At 36.7% G+C, this 27,876-nt stretch overlaps 1 protein-coding gene across 5 annotated transcripts in view; it reads right to left on the minus strand.

Moving 5' to 3' along the window:
• Positions 1-27,876, minus strand: part of SYT16 (synaptotagmin 16) — a 319,451-nt gene that overhangs the window by 202,201 nt on the left and 89,374 nt on the right. For all 5 annotated transcript variants that reach the window (XM_053697289.1, XM_053697290.1, XM_053697291.1 and 2 more), the window contains exon 2: positions 13,705-13,884. The gene's annotated coding sequence lies outside the window, so the exon portion shown is untranslated. The remainder of the gene's footprint in view (positions 1-13,704; positions 13,885-27,876) is intronic.

Consider the following 27,876-nt stretch of genomic DNA (forward strand, 5'->3'; position numbering starts at 1 on the left):
CCATAGCAAACAATGGGGCTGCGTTAGGAGCTGAACGCGGCTTTTTTGCAGGTGTTAGGTTTTTTTTCAGCTCAAACAGTCCCATTGTTTCCTATGGGGGAATCGTGCACGAGCACGTTTTTGAGGCTGGCCGCGTCCGTAAGCAACTCTGGTATCGAGAGTTGCAGTTGCGTTAAATATGCTCTACGCTCCTTTTTTGGAGCCTAACGCTGACATTATATGGACTCTCAATACCAGAGTTATTTTAAAGGTGCGGCCAGAAAAAAGCCAGCGTTAGCTACGCGGGTCTTTACCGACAAAACTCTAAATCTAGCCGTATGTTTCTATGTTTAAAAATCAGTCTTGGAGTGAGAAAGAACTTCTATTTGTGCACTTTTGGCTGTCAAGGTAGTCAAATTGCTGCTGTGCCCATGTGTTACTTGCAGCCAAATAGGATAACACATTGATTTGCATATTACTGGCAGCCAAAGGGGATAAAATGACTGTTCTTGTGAAAATAGACATGGTGGGGTTAAGGGTGAGATCAAAGGAAAGTCTTTTGTGGTGGGGTATTATGTTACCCCACCTAGCAACCATGTCCAGGACAGCTGGCAGCCCTAGACCAAAGTGAAGTAGATTAATGTGTCTGATTGATTCAGTATTGATGTGATGAAACACTTAAAGGGACATGAAAACCATTTTTTCTTTTCAGGATTCAGATAAAACATGTCATTTTAAACAACTTTGCAATTTACTTCTATTATCATATTTGCTTTATTCTCGTTATATCCTTTGTTCAAGGAGCAGCAATACACTACTGGGAATTAGCTGAACACATCTAGTCAGCCAATCACAAGACCAACTAATTCTCACTAGTGTAGGATATCTAAATATTCCATCTATTGGATACGAAGAGAACAAAGTACGTTTGAAAATAGAAGTGAATTTAAAAGTTTCTAAAAATGATCTGCTCTATCAGAATCAAGTTTAATTTGACTTTCTTATCCCTTTAATTACTATTATAAATGAACACTCTGAAGATTGTATTTTAGTTGCAATCCGGCTGCTCAAAACAGCCCAAAAAACTGGAGATAATTTGCTTGAAAGATGTTTGAAGGACTGGTATAGCATTAATAAGTTTAAAGTACTGGTGAGGTTAACTCGGTGCAAAACCCATTGATGACCATCACAAGATAACTGGGTTTTCAAATACACTGGAATGACCCTGCATTTAAAAACCCCACACAAAAAAGTGAGATGCTTCACACAGCATTGTTTTATAGACTGGGAAAGATGTGTTCTTAAGCAAAAGACTTAGAAGATAAACTTATAAAGGGCCAGATCACGAGTGGGGCGTTAACAGTTATGCGTGAGCGATAAGAGGTTTATCGCGGGTGTTTGCACGCATTCGGTTTTCTGCTCGTATTACACGCTGAAAGTAAACGCTATCATTTAAGCGCAATCGGGATTTACGTTAGAATGATTACTGCACCCTCAGAGGTCTAGTTAACTGTTTTGCAAAACAAAAAAGTGTCACAAAACACACACTCATAATTACATTATCTAATAAATATACATTACATAGTACACTTACACTCATAATTACATTATCTAATAAAGATACATTACATAGTACACTTACACTCATAATTACATTATCTAATAAAGATACATTACATAGTACACTTACACTCATAATTACATTATCTAATAAAGATACATTACATAGTACACTTACACTCATAATTACATTATCTAATAAAGATACATTATAGTACACTTACACTCATAATTACATTATCTAATAAAGATACATTACACAGTACACTTACACTCATAATTACATTATCTAATAAATATACATTACATAGTACAGTTACACTCATAATTACATTATCTAATAAAGATACATTACATAGTACAGTTACACTCATAACACCATCTAATAAAAAAAAATGCAAAATCATATGTATGCAATATTCATATTTAATAAAGTGTTATACTGTGTAATTGCTGTAAATATTTTACATATTCACATAGCAGAATATGTTTTAAATATATGTAAATAGATATTCATATATTTATATCTGTATATATCTATACCTATATATAATCGTGTGTGTGTGTGTGTATATATATATATATATATATATATATATACTGTATGTATGTATGTATAAATATATATTGTACCAAAATACCTTCATAGAGAGAGAGAAATGTGTAAAAAAATAGAACATATTCTTCTATGTGAAGAACATTGGAATGTGAAATATTCATATTTTCATGCCGGGTTAGCGCACTTGAGAATATGCGATTGTGTTTGCGTGCAAGTTGGGTGTTAGATTTTTTTCCACTTTTTTTTCCCATTGTCTTCAATGGGGGAATAAGTTATTGTGCACGATATTGTAAGTTTGGCTTTTTACACGCATCGGGTTAGCACATAAGGGAAACTGTTTGCTTTCAACTTGTAATATGAACGCAACCCGACTTGTGCAAAAAGCTTACTTCTAGCGCAGTTAACGCTTGAGCGGGTGCATTATATAGCGCTCCACTGATAATCTGGCCCTAAGTAATTTTATTCACATGGTAGTTAAAGGGAAAGTAAAGTTAAAATGAAACGTTCATGAATCAGATAGGGATATGTAATTTTAAACAACTTTTCAATTTTCTTTTATCATCAAATTTGCTTTGTACTCTTTGTATTCTTTGTTGAAAACTAAACCAAGGTAAGTTCATATGCTAATTTCTAAGCCCTTGAAGACCGCTGCTTATCTCAGTGTATTTTGACCATTTTTGGCACGTAGACAGCACTAGTTAATTTGTGTCACATAGATAATATTGTGCTCACTCCTGTTGATTTGCCTAGTAGTCAGCACTGATTGGCTAAAATGAAAGTCTGTGAAAAGAACTAAAATAAGGGGGCAGTCTGCAGAGGCTTAGATACAAGGTAATCACAGAGGTAAAACGTGTATTAATATAATTGTGTTGGTTATGCAAAACTGGGAAAAGGGTATAAAACGTCTGGAGTAAACTGTCTCTTTAATGTATAGAGAAATATACAAGGGTAATGCAGATTTAGATTAATAGTGAGTTGCAATATTATAATTAAAGGGATAGTCAACACCAAAATTGTTATTGCTTAAAAAGATAGATAATCCCTTTATTATGAGTAGTAAAGGTGTTATCTATCTTTTTCAACATACAGTTTAGCTAAATGAACATGGAAGGCCAAATCAAGATCAAGAGGCCTATTTATCAAAGGTCTTGCGGACCTGATCCGACAGTGCAATACGCTCTCCGTATTCACCATTGCACCAGCCGCTCTTGTGAAACGCCACCCCCTGCAGACTCGCGGCCAATGGGCCGTCAGCAGGGAAGTGTCAATCAACCTGATCGTTCTCGATCGGGTTGAATTGTGGCGATTCCGGTCCGCCTCATCAGAGCAGGCGGACAGGGTTATGGAGCAGCGGTCTCTACGGAGCTTGATAAATGGGCCTCTATGTGTAAATCAAGAGAAAATAAAATTTAAAAAAATGTCCCCGTTACCTCTAATAACAAATGAATCACAGGAGTGTGCACGATGTGTGAGCACAAAAACATAATTTATGTAAGAACTTACCTGATAAATTCATTTCTTTCATATTGGCAAGAGTCCATGAGCTGGTGACATATGGGATATACATTCCTACCAGGAGGGGCAAAGTTTCCCAAACCTCAAAATGCCTATAAATACACCCCTCACCACACCCACAATTCAGTTTAACGAATAGCCAAGCAGTGGGGTGATAAAGAAAGGAGTAAAAAGCATCAACAAAGGAAATTTGGAAATAATTGTGCTTTATACAAAAAATCATAACCACCATAAAAAAGGGTGGGCCTCATGGACTCTTGCCAAAATGAAATAAATGAATTTATCAGGTAAGTTCTTACATAAATTATGTTTTCTTTCATGTAATTGGCAAGAGTCCATGAGCTAGTGATGTATCGGATAGCAATACCCAAGATGTGGAACTCCACTCAAGAGTCACTAGAGAGGGAGGGAATAAAATAAAAACAGCCATATTCCGCTGAAAAATTTAATCCACAACCCAAAAAAATAAGTTTATTTTCATAATTGAAAGAAAAAACTTAAATCAAAAGCAGAAGAATCAAACTGAAACAGCTGCCTGAAGAACTTTTCTACCAAAAACTGCTTCCGAAGAAGCAAATACATCAAAACGGTAGAATTTAGTAAATGTATGCAAAGAGGACCAAGTTGCCGCTTTGCAAATCTGATCAACTGAAGCTTCATTCTCTGAGACGGGGCCTGACCCGACTCCAAATAAGCTTGATGAACCAAAAGTTTCAACCAAAAAGCCAAGGAAATAGCAGAAGCCTTCTCACCTTTCCTAGAACCAGAAAATAAAACAAATAGACTGGAAGTCTTCCTGAAATCTTTAGTAGCTTCCACATAATATTTCAAAGCTCTTACCACATCCAAAGAATGTAAGGATCTTTCCAAAGAATTCTTAGGATTAGGACACAAGGAAGGGACAACAATTTCTCTACTAATGTTGTTAGAATTCACAACCTTAGGTAAAAATTGAAAAGAAGTCCACAAAACTGCCTTATCCTGATGAAAAATCAGAAAAGGAGACTCACAAGAAAGAGCAGATAGCTCAGAAACTCTTCTATCAGAAGAGATGACCAAAAGGAACAACACTTTCCAAGAAAGTAGTTTAATGTCCAACGAATACATAGGTTCAAATGGAGAAGCCTGTAAAGCTTTCAGAACCAAATTAAGACTCCAAGGAGGAGAAATTGATTTAATAACAGGCTTAATACGAACTAAAGCCTGTACAAAACAGTGAATATCAGGAAGTATAGCAATCTTTCTGTGAAATAAAAAAAAAAGAGCGGAGATTTGTCCTTTCAAGGAACTTGCAGACAAACCCTTATCAATCCATCCTGAAGAAACTGTAAAATTCTAGGAATTCTAAAAGAATGCCAGGAGAATTTATGAGAAGAACACCAAGAAATGTAAGTCTTCCAAACTCTATAATAAATCTTTCTAGAGACAGATTTACAAGCTTGTAACATAGTATTAATCACTGAGTCAGAGAAACCTCTATGACTTAGTACTAAGCGTTCAATTTCCATACCTTCAAATTTAATGATTTGAGATCCTTATGGAAAAACGGACCTTGAGATAGTAGGTCTGGCCGTAACCGAAGTGGCCAAGGCGGGCAACTGGACATCCGAACCAGATCCACATACCAAAACCTGTGTGGCCATGCTGGAGCCACCAGCAACACAAATGATAGTTCTATGATGATTTTGGAGATCACTCTTGGAAGGAGAACTAGAGGCGGGAAAATGTAAGCAGGATGATAACACCAAGGAAGTGTCAGCGCATCCACTGCTTCCGCCTGAACATCCCTGGACCTGGACAGGTATCTGGGAAGTTTCTTGTTTAGATGAGAGGCCATGAGATCTATCTCTGGAAGACCCCACATCTGAACAATCTGAGAAAACACATCTGGATGGAGAGACCACTCCCCTGGATGTAAAGTTTGGCGGCTGAGATAATCTGCCTCCCAATTGTCTACACCTGGGATATGCACCGCAGAGATTAGACAGGAGCTAGATTCTGCCCAAGTAAGTATCCGAGATACTTCTTTCATAGCTTGGGGACTGTGAGTCCCACCCTAATGATTGACAAATGCCACTGTTGTGATATTGTCTGTCTGAAAACAAATGAACGGTTCTCTCTTTAATAGAAGCCAAAACTGAAGAGCTCTGAGAATTGCACGGAGTTCTAAAATATTTATTGGTAATCTCGCCTCTTGAGGATTTCCAAACCCCTTGTGCTGTCAGAGATCCCCAAACAGCTCCCCAACCTGAAAGACTCGCATCTGTTGTGATCACAGTCAAGGTTGGTCGAACAAAAGAAGCCCCTTGAACTAAACGATGGTGATCTATCCACTATGTCAGAGAGTGTCGTACATTGGGATTCAAGGATATTAATTGTGATATCTTTGTATAATCCCTGCACCATTGATTCAGCATACAAAGCTGTAGAGGTCTCATGTGAAAACGAGCAAAGGGGATTGCGTCCGATGCTGCAGTCATGAGACCTAAAACTTCCATGCACATAGCCACTGAAAGGAATGACTGAGACTGAAGGTGCCGGCAGGCTGCAACCAATTTTAAACGTCTCTTGTCTGTTAGAGACAGAGTCATGACACTGAATCTATCTGGAAGCCTAAAAAGGTGACCCTTATCTGAGGAATCAAGAAACTTTTTGGTAAATTGATCCTCCAACCATGTTTCCGAAGAAACAACACTAGTTGATTTGTGTGAGATTTTGCAGTACGTAAAGACTGAGCTAGTACCAAGATATCGTCAAAATAAGGAAACACCGCAATACCCTGTTCTCTGATTACAGAGAGTAGGGCACCCAGAACCTTTGAAAAGATTCTTGGAGCTGTTGCTAGGCCAAATGGAAGAGCAACAAATTGGTAATGCTTGTTTAGAAAAGAGAATCTCAGAAACTGATAATGTTCTGGATGAATCGGAATATGAAGGTATGCATCCTGCAAGTCTATTGTGGACATATAATGTCCTCGCTGAACAAAAGGCAGAATAGTCCTTATAGTCACCATCTTGAAAGTTGGTACTCTTACATAACGATTCAAAATTTTCAGATCCAGAACTGGTCTGAATAAATTTTCCTTCTTTGGGACAATGAATAGATTTGAATAAAACCCCAAACCTTGTTCCTGAAGAGGAACTGGCATGATTACCCCTGAAGACTCCAGGTCTGAAACACACTTCAGGAAAGCCTGAGCTTTTACTGGATTTGCTGGGATACATGAGAGAAATTTTTTTTTTCACAGGAGGTCTTACTCTGAATCCTATTCGATACCCTTGAGAGACAATGCTCTCTTGAAAAACCTTAATCTGCCCCCTACCAGCTGAGCTGGAATGAGGGCCGCACCTTCATGCGGACTTAGGGGCTGACTTTGGTTTCCTAAATGGCTTGGATTTATTCCAATTTGAGGAAGGCTTCCAATTGGAAGCAGATTCCTTGGGGGGAGGATTGAGTTTTTGTTCCTTATTCTGACGAAAGGAACAAAAATGGTTAGAAGCCTTAGATTTACCCTTAGGTTTTTTATCCTGAGGCAGAAAAACTCCCTTTCCCACAGTGAAAGTTGAAATAATAGAATCCAACTGAGAACCAAATAAATTATTACCTTGGAAAGAAAGAGATATTAATCTAGATTTAGATGTCATATCAGCATTCCAATATTTAAGCCACAAAGCTCTTCTAGCTAATATAGCTAAAGACATGGTTCTAACATCAATTTTGATAATATCAAAAATGGCATCACAAATAAAATGATTAGCATATTGCAGTAAGCGAATAATGCTAGATAAGTCAGAATCCAATTCCTGTTGCGCTAAATTCTCCAAACAGAAAGTTGATGCAGCCGCAACATCAGCCAAAGAAATTGCAGGTCTAAGAAGATGACCTGAATATAAATAGGCCTTCCTTAGATAAGATTCAAGCTTCCTATCTAAAGGATCCTTAAAGGAAGTACTATCTTCCATAGGAATAGTGGTACGTTTAGCAAGAGTATAAATAGCTCCATCAACTTTGGGTATTTTTTCCCAAAACTCTAAAGATTTTGCTGATAAAGGATACAATTTTCTAAACCTTGAAGAAGGAATAAAAGAAGTACCTGGCTTATTTCATTCCTTAGAAATCATATCAGAAATAGCCTCAGGAATAGGAAAAACCCCTGGAGAAACCACAGGAGGTTTAAAAACAGCATTTAAACGTTTATTAGACTGAACGTCAAGAGGACTGGTTACCTCAATATCCAAAGTAATTAACACTTCTTTTAATAAAGAACGCATATACTCTATTTTAAATAAATAAGTATATTTGTCAGTGTCAATGTCTGAGGAAGGATCTTCTGTATCAGATAGATCCTCATCAGAAGAGGATAAATTATTATGTTGTTGGTCATTTGAAATTTCATCAACTAAATGAGAAGTTTTAAAAGACCTTTTACGTTTATTAGAAGGTGGAAATGCAGACAAAGCCTTCAAGATAGAATCAGAAACAAATTCTTTAAAATTTACAGGTATATCATGCACATTAGAAGTTGAAGGAACTGCAACTGGCAATGTACTATTACTGATAGATACACTATCTGCATGTAAAAGTTTATCATGACAACTATTACAAATGGCATTCGGCGAGATAATTTCTACAACTTTACAACAAATGCACTTAGCTTTGGTAGAACCGATGTCAAGCAGTAATGTTCCAGCAGAAGCTTCTGAGGCAGGGTCAAAGTGAGACATCTTGCAAAATGTAAGAGAAAAAACAACATATAAAGCAAAATGATCTATTTCCTTATATGACAGTATCAGGAATGGGAAAAAATGCAAATAGCATAGCCCTCTGATAGAGAAAAAAGCAAGAGGCAAACATCAATGGGGTATTGAAATAATGAAAAAGTTTAGTGCCAAGTACGACGCACAACATAACGTAAACTTTTTTGGCGCCAAAAATAACCGGAAATGACACACTCGCGTCACTAATGACGCAACCGTGTGAAAGGTTTCGGCGTCAAGTATGACGCCGGAAATGACAAAGTTGCGTCATAGACTTATTTTTCCGCGCCAAAAATATTTTCGCACCAAGAATGACGCAATAAAGTTTAGCATTTGACGCACCCGCGGGCCTTATACCGCCCGCAATTTGCAAGAAGTAGTCAATTGAAAAAAGACTAAACCCCAGGTAAGAAAAAAATTTCTTTAAAAGATGTTTATATTTCCCAAATATGAAACTGACAGTCTGCAGAAGGAAATACATGAACCTGACTCATGGCAAATATAAGTACAATACATATATTTAGAACTTTATATAAATGCATAAAGTGCCAAACCATAGCTGAGAGTGTCTTAAGTAATAAAAAACATATTTACCAAAAGACACCCATCCACATATAGCAGATAGCCAAACCAGTACAGAAACAGTTATTAGTAGAGGTAATGGTAAATTGAGAGTATATCGTCGATCTGAAAAGGGAGGTAGGAGATGAATCTCTACGACCGATAACAGAGAACCTATGAAATAGACCCCCGTTAGGGAAATCATCGTATTCAATAAGTGATACTCCCTTCACGTCCCTCTGACATTCGCTGTACTCTGAGAGGAATCGGGCTTCAACAATGCTGAGAAGCGCATATCAACGTAGAAATCTTAGCACAAACTTACTTCACCACCTCCATAGGAGGCAAAGTTTGTAAAACTGAATTGTGGGTGTGGTGAGGGGTGTATTTATAGGCATTTTGAGGTTTGGGAAACTTTGCCCCTCCTGGTAGGATTGTATATCCCATACGTCACTAGCTCATGGACTCTTGCCAATTACATGAAAGAAATGACAGTAATGTTACACATATAATGCACAGGAAATGTGCACGCTCTTGAGCCTACCTCAGTATGCTTTCATGGAAAGAAGCTATTTTTTTTACAAAGGAGATAAAGAGAAGCAGAGAAATTTAATAACGGAGCTGGGAACTTTTGCTTTTTTTAAAAGAATGTGCATTCTATCTGAATCATGGCTTCCTTGTCTCATAAGCAATCTGTCCGCATATACTTCATACCGTATCATCAGTCTTACCACAGAGCAAATATCAAATAATTACACACGTTTCCTAAGAATTAAACACAGATAATCTAATGCTACAGTGTGCTGTAGATGATGTTTTGTAGTCATCTTTAGCAACCAAGACATAAACGTCCAGCGCCAGGTACAGTGAGACACTGAGAAGCCAATCAAGTCAAGTATGGAGCACGAAGTCCAAAGAGGAGATAAGCAGTAAGAGGAATATTGCAAGGGCTACCCAGTATAAAATCTCTCTCCTGTTCCTATGTAACTATATTCACTAACAATGTGATCATGCATGGTTTAGTTTATTTCCTCTGAAGTATAAGGTAGGAATTAGAGAGGTTTGTGGCACTGGAGAGGCTTTAAAATGCTTAGTGGACCAAGTCAATTAGCCACAGCAGGAGAAGAGACTAATAGAGGACAGAGAACAGCAAAGACATAAAACAGTTCAAAGTATTTGCTAACAAACTAGCAGAAATAAACCAGTACTTGAAATTCATGTACATTATTCTAGAATAATCTCCTTTTCTTACTCTGAACTTTTTTATTTAATGGGTTTAAATTAATGTTGTTTTCACTTATTAGAAGGTCATGTGACTACTTATTAGAAAGTGGACATCCCCCCTTTTCAATGAGAGTTCTTAAATGTATATCCCTTTTTGACACAGATAGGGAATTTACTTCCATTTTTTTACACTGAATTAAGTAGCTTGTATCAATACACTGATTGCATAATACCTACAGGGCCACTTGAGAGCTCATATGAAAGAGGTGATTGCTGTTGGAGGCCTCATATTGCTGTAGCAGGAATGTAATTTATTCACACCCATATTTAGACACCAGGCATGTGTGCATGTCCTCCTATTGCACAAGTGCTCGAGCTGGCAGAACTAGGGGCTGCCACCCTACATCGTATTTTCTTTATCTGCACCTTTAGTTCTAATCTCTTTAATGTCCCTTTATTTTTATTTATTTTAAATGGTTATCATGGGCATTTGCAGTAATTTATTATTAATACGTTGGGTTTGCTCTAAAAAAAATAAAACAAGAAATATTGTGAATTCACTCATCATATCGCCCTCCTACCGCTGACCTCACCCAGTAACTTACAGTGCGCTGACAGGAAAGCACTACATAATATTTACAACTGATAAAGACTGACAGAAACAATGCAAAGCACAGAAGGCAGCGTCCCATAGAGCTTCAGAAGTCATATACCCCTCACAAAAAACAAATGTAGGTATTGTAACCTTGCTGTTATATGTAAGTATGTACATATCATTACGCTGTTGTAATTTAAATTACGTTTATTTGTAATAATAATTATTATTTATATATTTGTTCCCTATTATTTATCTTATACGTATATTAATAGAAAAAATAACCAACCGTATTAAAACAGTATAGGTATATTAAAGGGCCACTAAACCCAAAATCTTTCTTTCATGATTCAGATAGAGAATACAAATTTAAACAACATTACAATTTACTGCTATTATTTATTTTGCTTCATTTTTTAGATATCCTTAGTTGAAGAAAAAGCAATGCATATGGGAGAGCCAATCACACGAGGCTTCTATGTGCAGCAACCAATCAGCAGCTACTGAGCATATCTAGATATGCTTTTCAGCAAAGAATATAAAGAGAATAAAACAAATTAGATAATAGAAGTAAATTAGAAAGATGTTTAAAACTGCATTCTCTTTCTAAATCATGAAAGAAAAATTTTGGGTTTCATGTCCCTTTAAAGGGACATTCCAGCAAAAATTGGAATCCACATGGATGCATTTCAGTTTTGAATAAAATTATTTTTGGAACATACATGTATTAGCAAAATGCTCCCCTATATCTCAGACCTTGTCTCCAGATACTCTCCCTCCCTTCGCTCTACTCACGACCTCCTACTCTCCTCTTCTCTTGTTATCTCCTCGCACTCCCGTTTACAGAACTACTCCAGACTGGCTCCCATCTTGTGGAACTCTTTGCCTCGCTCCACAAGACTCTCCCCTAGTTTTGAAAGCTTCAAGCGCTCCCTAAAGACTCTTCTATTCAGGGATGCATATAACCTACAATAACCTTTCCTAATACCAGTTCCTCTCCTCCATTGCTATCCCCTGAACCCCCTTAGCATGTAAGCCTAAGAGTCCAGCTGTTTGCAGATCACCTTCACAAGAGCTGACTACAACAGTGCGACTCTAGGCAGGGCCCTCTACCCATTTGATCCCTATAATTGTTTTGTTGTACTCCGCTTTTGTTTATAGCGCTGCGGAATCTGTTGGCGCTCTACAAATAACTGATAATAATAATAAATGCTTCTAATAAAAGCTTTAGCTGTTTCAAAAGTGTATTTAAGTATGCACTGTGCACCGGCATTTTATACCCAGCACTTACTCAGAGAGCCGAAGGTGCTTGTACCATGACTCAATAACTTTCCAATTGACTTCTATTATCTAATGTGCTTCATTCTCTTGATATGCTGATTGGTGGCTACACATAGATGCCTTGTGTGATTGGCTCACCCATGTGCACTGCTATTTTTTCAACAAAGGATATTTGAAGAATTAAGCAAATTGAATAATAGAAGTAAATTTGAATGTTGTTTAAAATTGTATTTTCTATTTGTATCATGAAAGAAATATTTTGAGTTTAATGTCCCTTTAATGCCTTAGCTGCTGACCAATATGGTCCTGCAAACTCTAGTATTGCATTTACGTTTTATTTAGGCTAAGTAACGCTATTTATTTACTATTTATTTACTAAATAATAATAATTATTATTCTTAAAACGTTAGTTTTCATTACAAAGATCTTCTCACCAGCTATTCACTTTAATTAATTAAACATTAAAATTCTTCAAATGATTTCCTACATAAAATGAAAAATTAAGCAAAATAAAATATTAGTAATATTAATTTGAATGTATTATTTATTTTAACTGTTTTTGCTGTAAAACATCTATAAAATGCTGCCATTCCTCTGATTATGGTCAAATGTATCTGATAAATAAGCTGCACACTGATTGGTTAGCTCACAGAATAGGCTCTTTAACACCTGTCCCTTATTGGCTACAGCAAGAGACCATGAACACGGATTCTACCAGGTTTTTCAAAGTGTGTCTCCCTCAACTGCTTTACATTTACAAAACCTTGTAAGTTGTGTTAAAAAATATTTTGAAACTTCTTTATTCAAACCTTTTTTTGCAGTGCAGTATTTGTTAATGATATATGTGAATTATTCAAATAAATTTACTACTGATATATGTGAATTATACAAATAAATTTATTACTGATATATGTGAATTATACAAATAAAGTTATTACTGATATATGTGAATTATACAAATAAAGTTATTACTGATATATGTGAATTATACAAATAAAATGTATTACTGATATATGTGAATTATACAAATAAAGTTATTACTGATATATGTGAATTATACAAATAAATTTATTACTGATATATGTGAATTATACAAATAAAGTTATTACTGATATATGTGAATTATACAAATAAAATGTATTACTGATATATGTGAATTATACAAATAAATTTATTACTGATATATGTGAATTATACAAATAAATTTATTACTGATATATGTGAATTATACAAATAAAATGTATTACTGTTTATGTAAATCCTATAAATACATTTGTTATTGATATATGTGAATCATATAAACAAAAAAACATTCTTTAATGTCCCTTTAATGTCCATAATTTTTTTTTAATTATTATTATAAATAAATTAACACATTTATGGTGCCAACATAGAACACACAGAATTTCAAGTAGAAAATATAATTACTAATTTCTTGGCTAAGATAAAGATCCTATATTACATTCTAAAAATAAATTGTCTACAGCTAAATCTCAGCATAGTAGAGCTCAGCTATGGAAATCAGAGCCTTGTTGCAGTGATATAGCTACAGGGCAAGCAGTTTCCTTATCTGGGTCATAAACTAGATTTACCAGCTTTTCAAGTGCAGTTGTTTTGTAGCCTACAGATTACATTCTTTAATATTATAGGTTAAAACCCCTTGTAAAATTTACCTAGGCTTTCCAGAACGTCAGTCTTCTCCTTAGGTCGTTTTCTTTTTCCTCGTTGGTCCAAGCAAGGAAGGTCTCCAATTTTTTCAAAACAAAGTTTCTTGTTGATGAGCAGGAAAAGAATAGCTAACAGGACGATAAAAACCCCCACAGCAGACAGGAAGCCAATCGCCTCTGGAGTTACTAGAAACAAAACAAAAAACAATAAATGGCTTTGGTATAAAATTGTCTTTCTATCCAGAAATCAAACAAAAGAGACATCTATCTGACTGTGAGGTGGTCTGTAGCTGGGTTTATAGGCGGCCACATCATGCATAAGCTCTGTTACCCTTAACAGAACTATTGACAATCACAGGCATGGAAGTATTTGCATTATTCATGGGGACATATTGTCAATAATTCAGATTGAAGGCATCTTTAAAACACCTCTGAGAAAACAACATAAAGTAACATGTTTTGGTTGGGTACAGCTGTTAAGTACCAGAGTTTTACAGTAACATTCCCTTTACCCAAGAACGTGCTACAAATCCAATCATCTTCATATCTATCTATCTATCTATCTATCTATCTATCTATCTATCATATATCAATCTGTCTCTCTGTCTGTCTATTATCATCTATCTATTTATCAGTCTATCTATAATCTATCTATCTCATATCTGTCTGTCTATCTATCTATCTATCTATCTATCATATATCAATCTGTCTCTCTGTCTGTCTGTCTATTATCATCTATCTATCTATGTATCTATCTATCTATCTATCTATCTATCTATCATATATCAATCTGTCTCTCTGTCTGTCTATTATCATCTATCTATTTATCAGTCTATCTATTTATCAGTCTATCTATATTCTATCTATCTCATATCTGTCTGTCTATCTAGCATCTATCAATTTGTCTGTCTATTATCAACAATCACTATCTATAATCTATCTAAATCATATATATCTGTCTGTCTATGTATCTTCCATCTATCTATCTACTTGTCTATTATCTTCTATCATTATCTATCTATATATCTATGCTTTATCACTCTGTCTATCTATCTGTCTGTCTATGATATATCAATCTGTCTCTCTGTCTGTCTATTATAATCTATCTATCTATCAGTCTATCTATAATCTATCTCATATCTGTCTGTCTATCTATCTATCATCTATCAATTTGTCTGTCTATTATTAACAACCACTATCTATCTATAATCTATCTATTTATCTAAATCATATATATCTGTCTGTCTATGTATCTTTCATCTATCTATCTGCCTGTCTATTATCTTCTATCATTATCTATCTATCTATCTATGATCTATCACTATCTATTGTCTATCTGTCTATCTTACTATCTATCCATCTACAATCTATTATCTATCTATATATCTATGCTTTATCACTCTGTCTGTCTATCTATCTATCTATCTATCTGTCTGTCTATCATATATCAATCTGTCTCTCTGTCTGTCTATTATCATCTATCTATTTATCAGTCTATCTATAATCTATCTATTTATCAGTCTATCTATAATCTATCTATTTATCAGTCTATCTATAATCTATCTATTTATCAGTCTATCTATAATCTATCTATTTATCAGTCTATCTATAATCTATCTATTTATCAGTCTATCTATAATCTATCTCATATCTGTCTGTCTATATATCTATCATCTATCAATTTGTCTGTCTATTATTAACAACCACTATCTATCTATAATCTATTTATCTATATCATATCTGTCTGTCTATCTATCTTTCATGTATCAATCTGCCTGTCTATAATCATCTATCATTATCTATCTATATATCTATGCTCTATCACTCTGTCTATCTATCTATCACTATCTATTATCTATCTGTCTGTCTATTATATATCAATCTGTCTCTCTGTCTGTCTGTCTATCTATCATCTATCAATTTGTCTGTCTATTATCAACAATCACTATCTATCTATAATCTATCTATTTATCTAAATCATATATATCTGTCTGTCTATGTATCTTTCATCTATCTATCTACTTGTCTATTATCTTCTATCATTATCTATCTATATATCTATGCTCTATCACTCTGTCTATCTATCTATCTATGATCTATCACTATCTATTGTCTATCTGTCTATCTTACTATCTATCCATCTACATGTCTCTCTATCATCTATCTGTCTATCTATATGTCTATCTATCTATCTACATCTGTCTATGTATGTATATATATATATATATATATATATATATATATATATATATATATATATATACTGTATATATATATATATATATATATATATATATGTATGTCTATCATCTATCTGTCTATCTATCTATATGTCTGTTTGTCTGTCTATCATCTATCTATCTATATGTCAGTCTGTCTGCCTGTCTATCATCTATCTATATATGTCTATCATCTATCTATCTATTAATCATCTATCTATATGTCTGTCTGTATATCATCTATCTGTCTGCCTGCCTGTCTAATCTATTTATCTATCTATCTATGTATCAATGATCTATCTGTCTATCTCTTGATCTTTCATCTATCTATCTCTCCATTTAGCATCTGTCTATCTAGTCCTGGAGTTGTTAAAGTTTTTTCCTATATTTAACATTAATAGTAGCCACCGTATCCCCTGACTAATAAACCCTTTTACTTTAACTTTAAACTTCCCAAGTCTCTCACTTTGTTCTGTGTTATTTCCTCCCTAGAAAGAATATTTAATGGTCAGTAAAACTAACAGGAATCTCTTGGACATTTTTAGTGACCATTAGTGCAGTGACTTCACTAGGGGGAATTCTAGGGGCTATATCCCTGAGTAAAACTCTGAATGTGCATTAAGGTATTTTGCATTAAAAGCCACTTAAAGCTATAATAGGAAACCCCACAACCTAAAGGAAAAACAGTGCTGCTAGCACAACTCACCTGAGTGTATAAATGGGCCCCTCCTCTGTGTCAGTAACACATAAACCAGTAGTTTATCCCTTTTATTTTGGTAACACATAAATAAGGTGTTTTTGCAGCGTCACATAAAATAATAAGCTGCTACTCTGTGTAATACTAGTATTAAAAATGTAAACCACTGCTGTATGTAGCATTGCATATAGGGCCATACTGAGGGTTGACCCACTGTTCTGTCATGCATAACTAGCAGGCAAATTAAAGCACTGCTGCTCCCTTTATTACTGTCAAAAAACAAAATTTATGCTTACCTAATACATTTCCGGATATGGAGAGTCCACAACGTCATTCAATTACTAGTGGGGATATCTCTCCTGGCCAGCAGGAGGAGGCAAAGAGCACCACAGAAAAGCTGTTAAATGTCACTCCCCTACCCATAATCCCCAGTCATTTAACTGAAGAGAAATGGAAAAAAGGAATAACACAAAGGTGTAGAGGTGCCTGGGGTTTAGTCAAAAATAACTGTCTTAATAAAGGGTGGGGTCATGGACTCTCCATATCCGGAAAGAAAGAAATTTATCAGGTAAGCATAAATTTGGTTTTGTTTCCTAAGATATGGAGAGTCCACAACGTCATTCAATTACTAGTGGGAACCAATACCCAAGCTAGAGGACACTGTATGAATAGGGAGAGAGAACAAGACAGGCAGACCTAAACAGAAGGCACCACCGCTTGAAGAACCTTTCTCTCAAAAGAGGCCTCAGCCGAGGCAAAAGTATCAAATTTATAAAATTTGGAAAAAGTTTGCAGAGAGGACCAAGTTGCAGCCTTGCAAATCTGTTCCACAGGAGCTTCATTTTTGAAAGTCCAAGAAGAGGAGATAGCCCTAGTGAAATGAGCTGAAATTCTCTCAGGAGGCTGCTGACCAGCAATCTCATAAACAAAACAAATCATACTTCTCAACCAGAAGGAAAGAGAAGTAGCAGTAGCCTTCTGACCCTTGCGCTTCCCAGAAAAACAAACATGGCAGAAGACTGGCGAAAATCCTTAGTCATCTGTAATTAGAATTTTAAAGCACGCACAACATCCAAATTCAGCAACAGACGTTTCTTATGAGAAGAAGGATTAGGACAGAGAGAAGGAACAATAATTTCCTGATTAATATTTCTAACCAAAATCACTTTAGGGAGAAACTCCAATTTAGTATGAAGAAACACGAATCACACTGCAAAGCCGAGAGTTCCGAAACTCTCTGAGCAGAAGAAATAGCAATCAGAAACAAAACCTTCCAAGATAACAACTTAATATTTAAAGAATGCATTGGCTCAAACAGAGCCTGCTGCAAAACTTTAAGACTCCAAGGAGGAGTAACAGGTTTAAACACAGGCCTGATTCTGACCAAGGCCTGACAAAAGGAACGAAATACCTGGCACATCCGCCAGACCCTTATGTAACATAATAGATAAAGCAGAAATCTGACCTTTCAGAGAATTGACCGACAATCCTTTCTCCAGACCTTCCTGGATAAAAGACAAAATCCTAGGAATCCTGACCCTACTCCAAGAGTAGCCCTTTGATTCACACTAATAAAGGTATTTACGCCATGCCTTATGGTAAATTTTACGATTTACAGGCTTGCAAGCCTGCAGCATGGTCTCAATGACCGACTCAGAAAACCCACGCTTAGCAAGAACTAAGCGTTCAATCTCCAAGCAATCAGCTTCAGAGAAACAAGATTTGGATGGAGGAAAGGACCCTGAACTAGAAGGTCCTTCCTCAGAGGTAACCTCCAAGGTGGAAAAGATGACATCTTCACTAGGTCTGCATACCATATCCTGCAAGGCCATGTAGGAGCTATTAAATTACTGATGCTCTCTACTGCTTGATAGGAGCAATGACTCATGGAAGGAGCACAAACCGAGGAAACAGGTATGCAAGACCGAACACCCAAGGAACCATCAGAGCATCTATTAGAGCGGCCTGCGGATCTCTTGACCTTGAACCGTATCTTGGAAGCTTGCCTAGCAGGCTGGCGTCCATGGTCACTATCATTCAGGAAGGTCTCCGGAAGCATGTGCCCTGAGACAGAGGCTCCTGAGAAAGCCACTACAGGAGAGAATCTCTTGTTGACTGATCTAGATCTATCCTCTGAGACAGATCTAAATGGTTTCCATTCCATTGTCTGAGCATGCATAACTGCAGAGCTCTCAAATGGAATCAAGCAAAGGGAATGATGTCCATGGAAGCGACCATCAGACCAATTACCTCCATACATAGAGCCACTGATCGCCAAACAGCAGACTGCTGAGAGAGGCAAGAGGAGAGAATCTTGGACTTTCTGACCTCCATCAGAAAATTTTTCATAGATAGGAAGTCTATTATGGTCCCTAAGAAAACCACCCTTGTAGCTGGAACAAGGGAACTCTTTTCCAGATTCACTTTCCATCTGTAGGGTTGTAGAAAAGACAACAAGATCTGAGAGTTTGCTTGTTGAAAAGATGGCGCCTGAACCAGTATGTCATCCAAGTATGGTGCCACTGCAATTCCCCGAGACCTGATCACTGCCAAGAGAGCCCCCAGAACCTAGAAAAGCAAATCTCAGGAATTTGTGATGATCTCTGTGGATGGGAACATGAAGATACGCATCCTTCAGGTCTATGGTCGTCATGAACTGACCCTTTTGGACCAAAGGAAGAATGGACCGAATGGTCTCCATTTTGAAAGACGGCACCTGAGAAACTTGTTGAGACACTTTAGGTCTAAAATGGGTTGAAAAGTTCCCTCCTTTTTTGGAACCACAAACAGATTTGAATACAAACCTAAACCCTGTTCCCTTACTGGAACCGAAACAATCACTCACAGAGAGAAAAGATCCTGAACGCAGTTCAAGAATGCCTCTCTTTTTACCTGATCTGAGAGGTGAAATCTGCCCTTGGGAGGAAGAAATTTGAATTCTATTTTGTAACCCTGAGATACTATGTCCACAGCCCAAGGATCTGGGACATCTTGTATCCAGGCTTGACAAAACAGGGAAAGTCTGCCTCCAACTTGATCTGATCTCGGCCCGGGGGCAGAGCCTTCATGCTGACTTAGAATCAGCTGCAGGCTTCTTAGACTGCTTCCCCTTGTTCCAAGACTGATTTGGTTTCCAAGAAGATTTAGACTGTTCCTGCTTGGAAGAAGACCAAGACTTTTGACCTCTCAAGTTACGAAAGGAACGAAAATTACCTTGACATCCTTTAGGTCTATTCTTCTTGTCTTGTGGTAGAAAAGACCCTTTTCCACCCCTAATACCAGAAATTATTTGGTCTAAACAAGGTTTTACCCTTATAAGGAAGCGCCATAAGCTTGGACTTGGAGGTAACATCAGATGACCAAGACTTTAGCCACAAAGCTAAAGCTAGGACAGAGAAACCAGACATCTTGGCTACCAGTCTAATAACGTGCCTGTTTGCATCAGAAATAAAGGAAATGGCTAGTTTGAGAGCCTTAATCCTATCTTGGATTTCCTCCAACAGAGTTTCTTCTAAAATTGAATCAGACAGGGCATTGCACCAATAAGTAGCTACACTTGCTACTGTGGCAATACAAACTGCAGGTTGCCATTGAAGACCCTTATGAACATACATCTTTTTCAAATAAGCTTCCAGCTTCTTGTCCATGTGATCCTTAAAGGAGCAGCTATCCTCTATAGGAATCATAGTTCTCTTAGCCAGAGTAAAAATAGCCCATTCTACTTTTTGCACCGTTTGCCATGAATCTTTAATGGAATCAGCAACAGGAAACATCTTTTTAAAGACATGAGAAGGGGAGAAAGGTATCCCTGGCTTCTTCCATTCCTGTAAAATAATAATCTCCAACACACGGTCTGGAGCAGGGAACACTTCCACAGAGGAAGGAACATCATTGTATCTATTAAGTTTACTAGATTTCTTAGGGTTGGCAACGACAGCCAACAACTCCTTCAACAATACATGAAGCTTAAACCTGAAGTTTACTTCTTCCGTATCAGACAAAGGAGTTACACTGTCTGAATCTGAGATTTCACCCTCAGAGGCTACTGAGGTATCCTCCCCATCAGGCTTATGAGGGAGAACAACCTGCATTTTGCCAGATGAAACAGACACCTTACTATCAGATAAATGTTTAGTTTTTCTCTTGCGTTTCCCCAATACAGGAAAAGCAGATAATGCAGCAGATACCGCAGAAGATATCTGTGCAGCAAAATCTGCAGGCAAATATACTCCTCCAGGAGGTTGAAAGGAACTGCAGGGCACTGCATGTGATGCCAGAGAGGCTTGGGACGTAAGAGGAGAAAGCTGTGGCACTGCCTGAACAGCATCATCCTGAGAGACTTTATTGGGCTCAGAGGGCAACCATTTATCTTTACATTCACGTGTTCGAGCTAATCAAGCAAAACAAAATTGTATAAGAAAAACAATTTGTGCCTCTAGGTATAATAAACATTTGTCACAAGGAAGGGAGTCTTGATCCATCCCCTTGATATTATAAAAAATAACCCAAAACAAAAAATTTAAATCAAGAGTACGGTCTCTTTAATTTTTCCCTCAGAACGGTAACAATATAAGACAAAGGCGTTACTAAGATTAAATCAGGCCCTTTACACCTCACAACTACTGAGGTGCCCTAGCTGACCTCCGGTAGCAAACCAATACGAAGAAAAAAACACAGGACTCTCCTGACGAACAATCGCATCCAGCTTCACAGGAGATGTCGGCAAGAAGACACCGCTCCGCTTTCTAAATGCAGAAGAGCGGGTCACTTTTCATCCGACAGGAACTGCGCGGCTAACAAGGAACGCTCACGATTCTGTCCATCACTTAAACTTAGAACGTCACAAAACACATCCCTAACAAGGAAGAGCTGTTAAAACGACATATTCACCATTATATTAAAGAAAATGCCGATGCAGCTGCAAGCCATCTATGAACCCTCAGATTGTTTGAATATTTGCACCAAACATTCCCATATTTGAGCAGCAATAAAAATAAAGATGCATCTATGTGCCCTTGGTAGTTTGAACATTGCCATATGACAGAAAAAATAAAGGTTTAAACTTTGTTACTAACCCTTCAGTCTCTAAAACATCAGAACAGTGCCTGCACCCTGCCTATAAATATCCTAAATAAAGGATATATAATGTCCCAAAAAAAAAATTGCAGTTAAATTTTCCTTGAAGTGCAAGTCTCTAAAATCTAGAAGACAAAAACACTTGCAATCCAACTGTCAGGCAGGACGACAGCTCACAATGCGTGAAAGGACACATACTCCTTACTCTGGCTTTCTATAACTAGGGCAGCAATATGTTAGGAAACAAAGTAAGGACCACCTTACAACTTCCTAACTGCTTAAAAGCAACCACTACTCTACTGAAGAGAATAGCGTGGACTCAGCTAAACCCAAAACCTTGCAGGAAAAAGTACCTGAAAAAGGATTCAATTCTTCAGACAACAAAACTTCACCTCCTCCATTGACAGAGGCAAAGAGAATGACTGGAGATTATGTGTAGGGGAGTAACACTTAACAGCTTTGCTGTGGTGCTCTTTGCCTCCTCCTGCTGGCCAGGAGAGATATTCCCACTAGTAATTGAATGATGTCGTGGACTCTCCATATCTTAGGAAAGAAAAGGTTTAGATCACTGCTTTGTCTGGTACAAATATGTTAAACCAGTGTGATACTGGCACAAAGGGGCTAAACCACTGCTCTGTGTTTTACTGGAACAAATAAATAACATCTGTTTCATTGCATTGTGAGCTGTAAAGACAGATGTGGCTTTTTATAAGTAGCTATTGTGGACAGCAAACTTGCAGTTAAAGGGATAGGAAAGTCAAAATTAACCTTGTATTGTTCAGAAAGGGCATGTCATTTTAAGGCACTCTTAAATTCACTTCTATTTTCAATTTTACTTTATTGTCTTGGTATCTTGTGTTGATAAAATAATTTGTACATATCCTACATTACTGGGAGATAGCAAGTGATTGATGCTTGCACACATTTGTACTAATATGGTTAAGCAACTAGCGCCTAGGATCGTATACCTGCTCACTATAAGGAAGACCCCCTAATAGGTCTAGATGAAGAGTACAATGTTGGGTATATAGGAGCGCCAATGGCTAAGTTATACCACAGGAGGTTAAATACTACTAGTAAGTTTGAAAGTATGTCAGATGATTGGATATAATCCACAAGTCACGAATCATTAAGTTAATAACAATTCATTACACATTTATTAAAATACATATAATAAAACCAAAAATTTTTTACAAAAAATACAAATAATACTAGGTAAACAGATAAAAATGAGACGAGTAAACCATTAATTGAAAAACTGTGTAAACTGAACCTGTAGCAACAGATACACCTTCCAGCTTGGAGTGGACTTCGATGTGATTAAACACTACAGTAAGCTTAGGGGATGAGGAATAGGCTAAATCTAACCATGGGGAACAAAATAAGTTAACTAAGTTAGTAAACTGTTCCACATATACTGACCTAGATCTTACAGAAAATGGAATAGGTTTTAAATGAAATACTACATTTCTCAAAATTGGTGGATAAAATAGTAAATAACAATATGTGTTCACATATATGAATAACAAATCGAAATAAACATAAATGACATTGGAAATCGTTCTAATCGAATCAATACCGATATGTCCGTGAAAATATTGTGAATAAGAAATAGGGAGGGAAATATAAAGGTGAAAGTGTGCAATACACAAATAACAAAATAGGTGAGGTGATATAATATATATATATATCTATATCTATATATCTATATATATATATATATATTATTATTATATATATAAAACTACACTAGCACCTGACATCCTAATGGAAACAAAGCCGTGGGTAATTATTTGTACAAAGAGAGATATTTCGGAGACGATAACTGGCCTGTTGTGCTCACTTTTGCTTTAGGCTCATTGTCATTATGTGCCGTGTGAAGAGGTAGTACAATGACTTTGTATGTGCAAATAGGACACGGTTAACACTTTATCCGGTATTTGTGAATAGATATCACATGACATTGAGCTAGATTCATTAAAAAAACATTCATGAATGTAAAGTCCTGGGAAAAATAATCCTAATACTGCAACTTACAAATTGCTCAAGTTTAAAGGAACACTAAACCCATTTTATTTCCTTTATGAGTCAGATAGAGCAGAAATTTAAGCAACTTTTTAATTTATTCCTATTATCATTTTTCTTTGTTCTCTTGCTATCTTTATTTGTCTGTCATGATTCAGATAGTGAATACAATTTTAAACAACTTTCTAATTTACTTCTATTATTTAATTTGCTTCATTCTTTAGATACCCATTGTTGAAAAATAGCAATGCACATGGGTGAGAAAATCACACAGGGCATCTATGTGCAGACACCAATCAGCAGCTTTTCAGCAAAGGATATCAAGAGAATAAAGCAAGTAAGATAATAGACGTAAATTAGAAAGTTGTTTAAAATTGCATGGTTTTTCTAAATCATGTCCCTTTAAATCTGCTCTTTACATGAATAAAGCTGTGGTGCTTTGATGTTTGTGATTGCAGAAGAAGCAACAGGCTCTGGTCGCACATTAGTAGCAGATTCAGGGTCTGTAGTACCTAAGCACACCTATGGAGAGCTGTACTGTAAGCTATTTGCTTCCTTATACAACAAGTCCATACTGATAATGAGTTACAAGCTCTGGTCGCACATTAGTAGCAGATTCAGGGTCTGTAGTACCTAAGCACACCTATGGAGAGCTGTACTGTAAGCTATTTGCTTCCTTATACAGCAAGTCCGTACTGATAATGAGTTACAGGCTCTGGTCGCACATTAGTAGCAGATTCAGGGTCTGTAGTACCTAAGCACACCTATGGAGAGCTGTACTGTAAGCTATTTGCTTCCTTATACAGCAAGTCCGTACTGATAATGAGTTACAGGCTCTGGTCGCACATTAGTAGCAGATTCAGGGTCTGTAGTACCTTAGCACACCTATGGAGAGCTGTATTGTAAGCTATTTGCTTCCTTATACAGCAAGTCCGTACTGATAATGAGTTACAGGCTCTGGTCGCACATTAGTAGCAGATTCAGGGTCTGTAGTACCTAAGTACACCTATGGAGAGCTGTATTGTAAGCTATTTGCTTCCTTATACAGCAAGTCCGTACTGATAATGAGTTACAGGCTCTGGTTGCACATTAGTAGCAGATTCAGGGTCTGTAGTACCTAAGCACACCTATGGAGAGCTGTACTGTAAGCTATTTGCTTCCTTATACAGCAAGTCTGTACTGATAATGAGTTACAGGCTCTTAGACACAAGACTCCCTGATGCAGCAGAGGCAGAATAAGCAACAACCTCCTCTCTGTGTACAATAGAAATGTTTAGTCTAAAATGACAAAACATTCGGCTTTATTACCTTCATTAATTTCACTATAGAGTGTGTGGGCTCTAAACTATTATTTCCTGCTGGCTCGTCATTATCCGCAGATAATTCTTTTACATTGCTGGAGAATTGGGAAACAAGTAAATTGCTGTGTAGGCTGAACTCGAGCAGCGAAACCCACAGGATTATTATTAATGCGACTTGCTAGAATATTCCCACCCACTCACATGCCCACACATGGTGCTATAGTGTACCAGGCTAGCTTGGTGGGCGCGCAGTGAAGTGTACTAACCCATCTGCAGCTGCTAATTATCTAATGTGTGTCAAGATAATCACGCGCTAGTTCAGTGCCAGGTCTGAGCATTTATTGTAAAATGATACAGCTTTTGTTTTCCAGGGAAGAACAAATATAAAGTAAAGGAACATAGCTGGGGGTTTGTCTAAAAATAATGCACTTTAAAGGGAAATGGAAGCCAAAGTTAAAGTTTCACGGTTCAGACAGAGGTTAAAATTTGTGCTTAGCTCATTTTCATGAGAGCATACTGAGCTCAGGAGTGTGCACGTCTTCAGCATCACAATCCATAGCGCTTCCATTTGTACAGTGTTAGCGCTCAAGCAAGAGCCTAGTGCGCGCAAACATCTGGAGGTTAGATATCATGTGTGCATTATGCCCCTCTCATAATAGACTTCTATGGAGAGCGCTAAAAAACGTAGGTCCTGGTTATTGCTCGAGCACTAACATGAATGTGCGCTGACCCGAGGGTGAAATAGTTCTTCGCAAAGTTTAAAAAAAAAATGGGAATGGGAGCAGGTAAATATGGGCAAAATTGGGATAGGAGTGGGTAAACATGGGATAAACTGGGAATGGGAGTAGGTAAACATGGTAAAAAACTGGAACTGGAGGAGGGTCAAACCAGGAAAAACATGAAAATGAGGATGGGTAAAACCGGAAACTGAAGAGCATGAAAACAGGAAAAAGATAGGGCATGCAATTTTAAACAACTTTCTAATTTACTCCTATTATCAATTTTCTTTGTTCTCTTGCTATCTTTATTTGAAAGGCAGGAATGTAAAGCTTAGGAGCCGGACAATTTTTGGTTCAAACTCTGGGTTATGCTTGCTTATTGGTGGCTAAATGTAGCCACCAATAAGCAAGCGCTATCCAAGGTGTTGAATAAAAAATGGGCCGGCTCCTAAGCTTTACATTCCTGCTTTTCAAATAAAGATAGCAAGATAAAAATTAAAAAATTATAATAAAAGTAAATTAGAAAGTTGGTTTTACCCTTTGAGTGCTAAGCACTTTCCCACCTGGGTGTTAAGCTTTTCTAAGGTTTTTTTTTATTTTTATTTTTTTAAATGAAACTTTTTTTTTTCTTTCAGATCCCCAAGACTTAAACTGTTGGAAAGGTTAGGCGATCACCTTTCCAACGGTGGGTCTTGGGGGTCTGTAGCTGCTTAGATGCCTGAGATACAGACTTCTAAGCAGCATGCCCCCTGTTCCTATACTTAACATTGTTAAGTATAAATAAAGTTGCGCGGTGACGTCATCACATGCACATGGTATCATCAGAATGGTTAGTGGTATTGTAACCATGACAACCCCTACTCAATCAATAACAATGCAAAGCCCATTTTAAATACATTCCAAAACATTAATAATACATGATAACAATAAAGGCTTCTTTATACTTTTTTTATCTATAGACATCTGAACACTTTGCATAGAGATTGATGATAGTTATTTTTGTAATCCCTTTAAAGGGATACTAAACCCAAATGTAGCTACCAATAAGCAAGCGCTATCCAGGGTGCAGAACCTAAAATGAGCCGGTGCCTAAGCTTTACATTGCTGCTTTTCAAATAAAGATAGCAAGAGAACAAAGAAAATTTGATTTAAAGAGTAAATTAGAAAGTTGCTTAAAATTGCATGTTCTATCTGAATCACAAAATAAAAATATTGGGTTTAGTGTCCCTTTAAGTTTAAACACATTTAAATTTTGAATAGAAACATTTTAGCAACATATTTGCATTAACAATAGCATTTCTATTACAAGTGTTTACTGTTTCAGCAGTATACTCACAGATGCTATGCATGCCCTTTTTACCCAGCAATACCAGCTCAGAGAGTCAATGGTGACTTGGATTTTGCACTGCATTGGTTTAGAGCTTGAGCAATATCCATCATGAATGTTATTGCATGTGTTCCCTTAGAAGTCTATTATGTGAAGGATTTACCGCACCAGCGCTATCTGACATGCTTTGGATTTAAGCTATTGACCTCCAGCAATGTTAAACCACAGCAGAGCTAATATTGCTGTGCTCCACTTGTAATCGAGCCCAGAATGTTTTATTATGCGTAGTAAAAAAAAGTTCATTATTAATGTTCTTATAATTGAGTTCTTTGGTCTTTAAGGGACAGTATACACCAATGTAACGCATATTATTAAATTTCACAGACACTACTATAAAGAAGAATATGCACAGATACTGATATAAAAATCCAGTATAAAACCTTTTAAAAATATACTTAGAAGCTCCCAGTTTAGCACTGTTGATGAAGTTAGGCTGGGACACCCACTGAAATGGGCAGGAAAGCAGGAAGAGCAGAATCTGCATATGAAAAGACCCATTAGACAAATAGGAGCAAGCTTGAATCTGTAGACATCAGTATAAATCTAAAACTTTGGGGCTTGTTTAGGAGTCTGAAAATCAGCACAATGTTATTTAAAAATAAGCAAAACTATACATTGTTACAAAACCCTGTATGGGCTGTATAAATGGATCATCTACAAAACATTTATGCATATAAAAATCTAGTGTACAATGTCCCTTTAACACAGATGATGCTTTTAAAATTGTTCTATCAATGCAATAAAAAGCCAATGG

This window comes from Bombina bombina, chromosome 1 (genome assembly GCF_027579735.1).
Source record: "Bombina bombina isolate aBomBom1 chromosome 1, aBomBom1.pri, whole genome shotgun sequence".
NCBI lineage: Eukaryota > Metazoa > Chordata > Amphibia > Anura > Bombinatoridae > Bombina > Bombina bombina.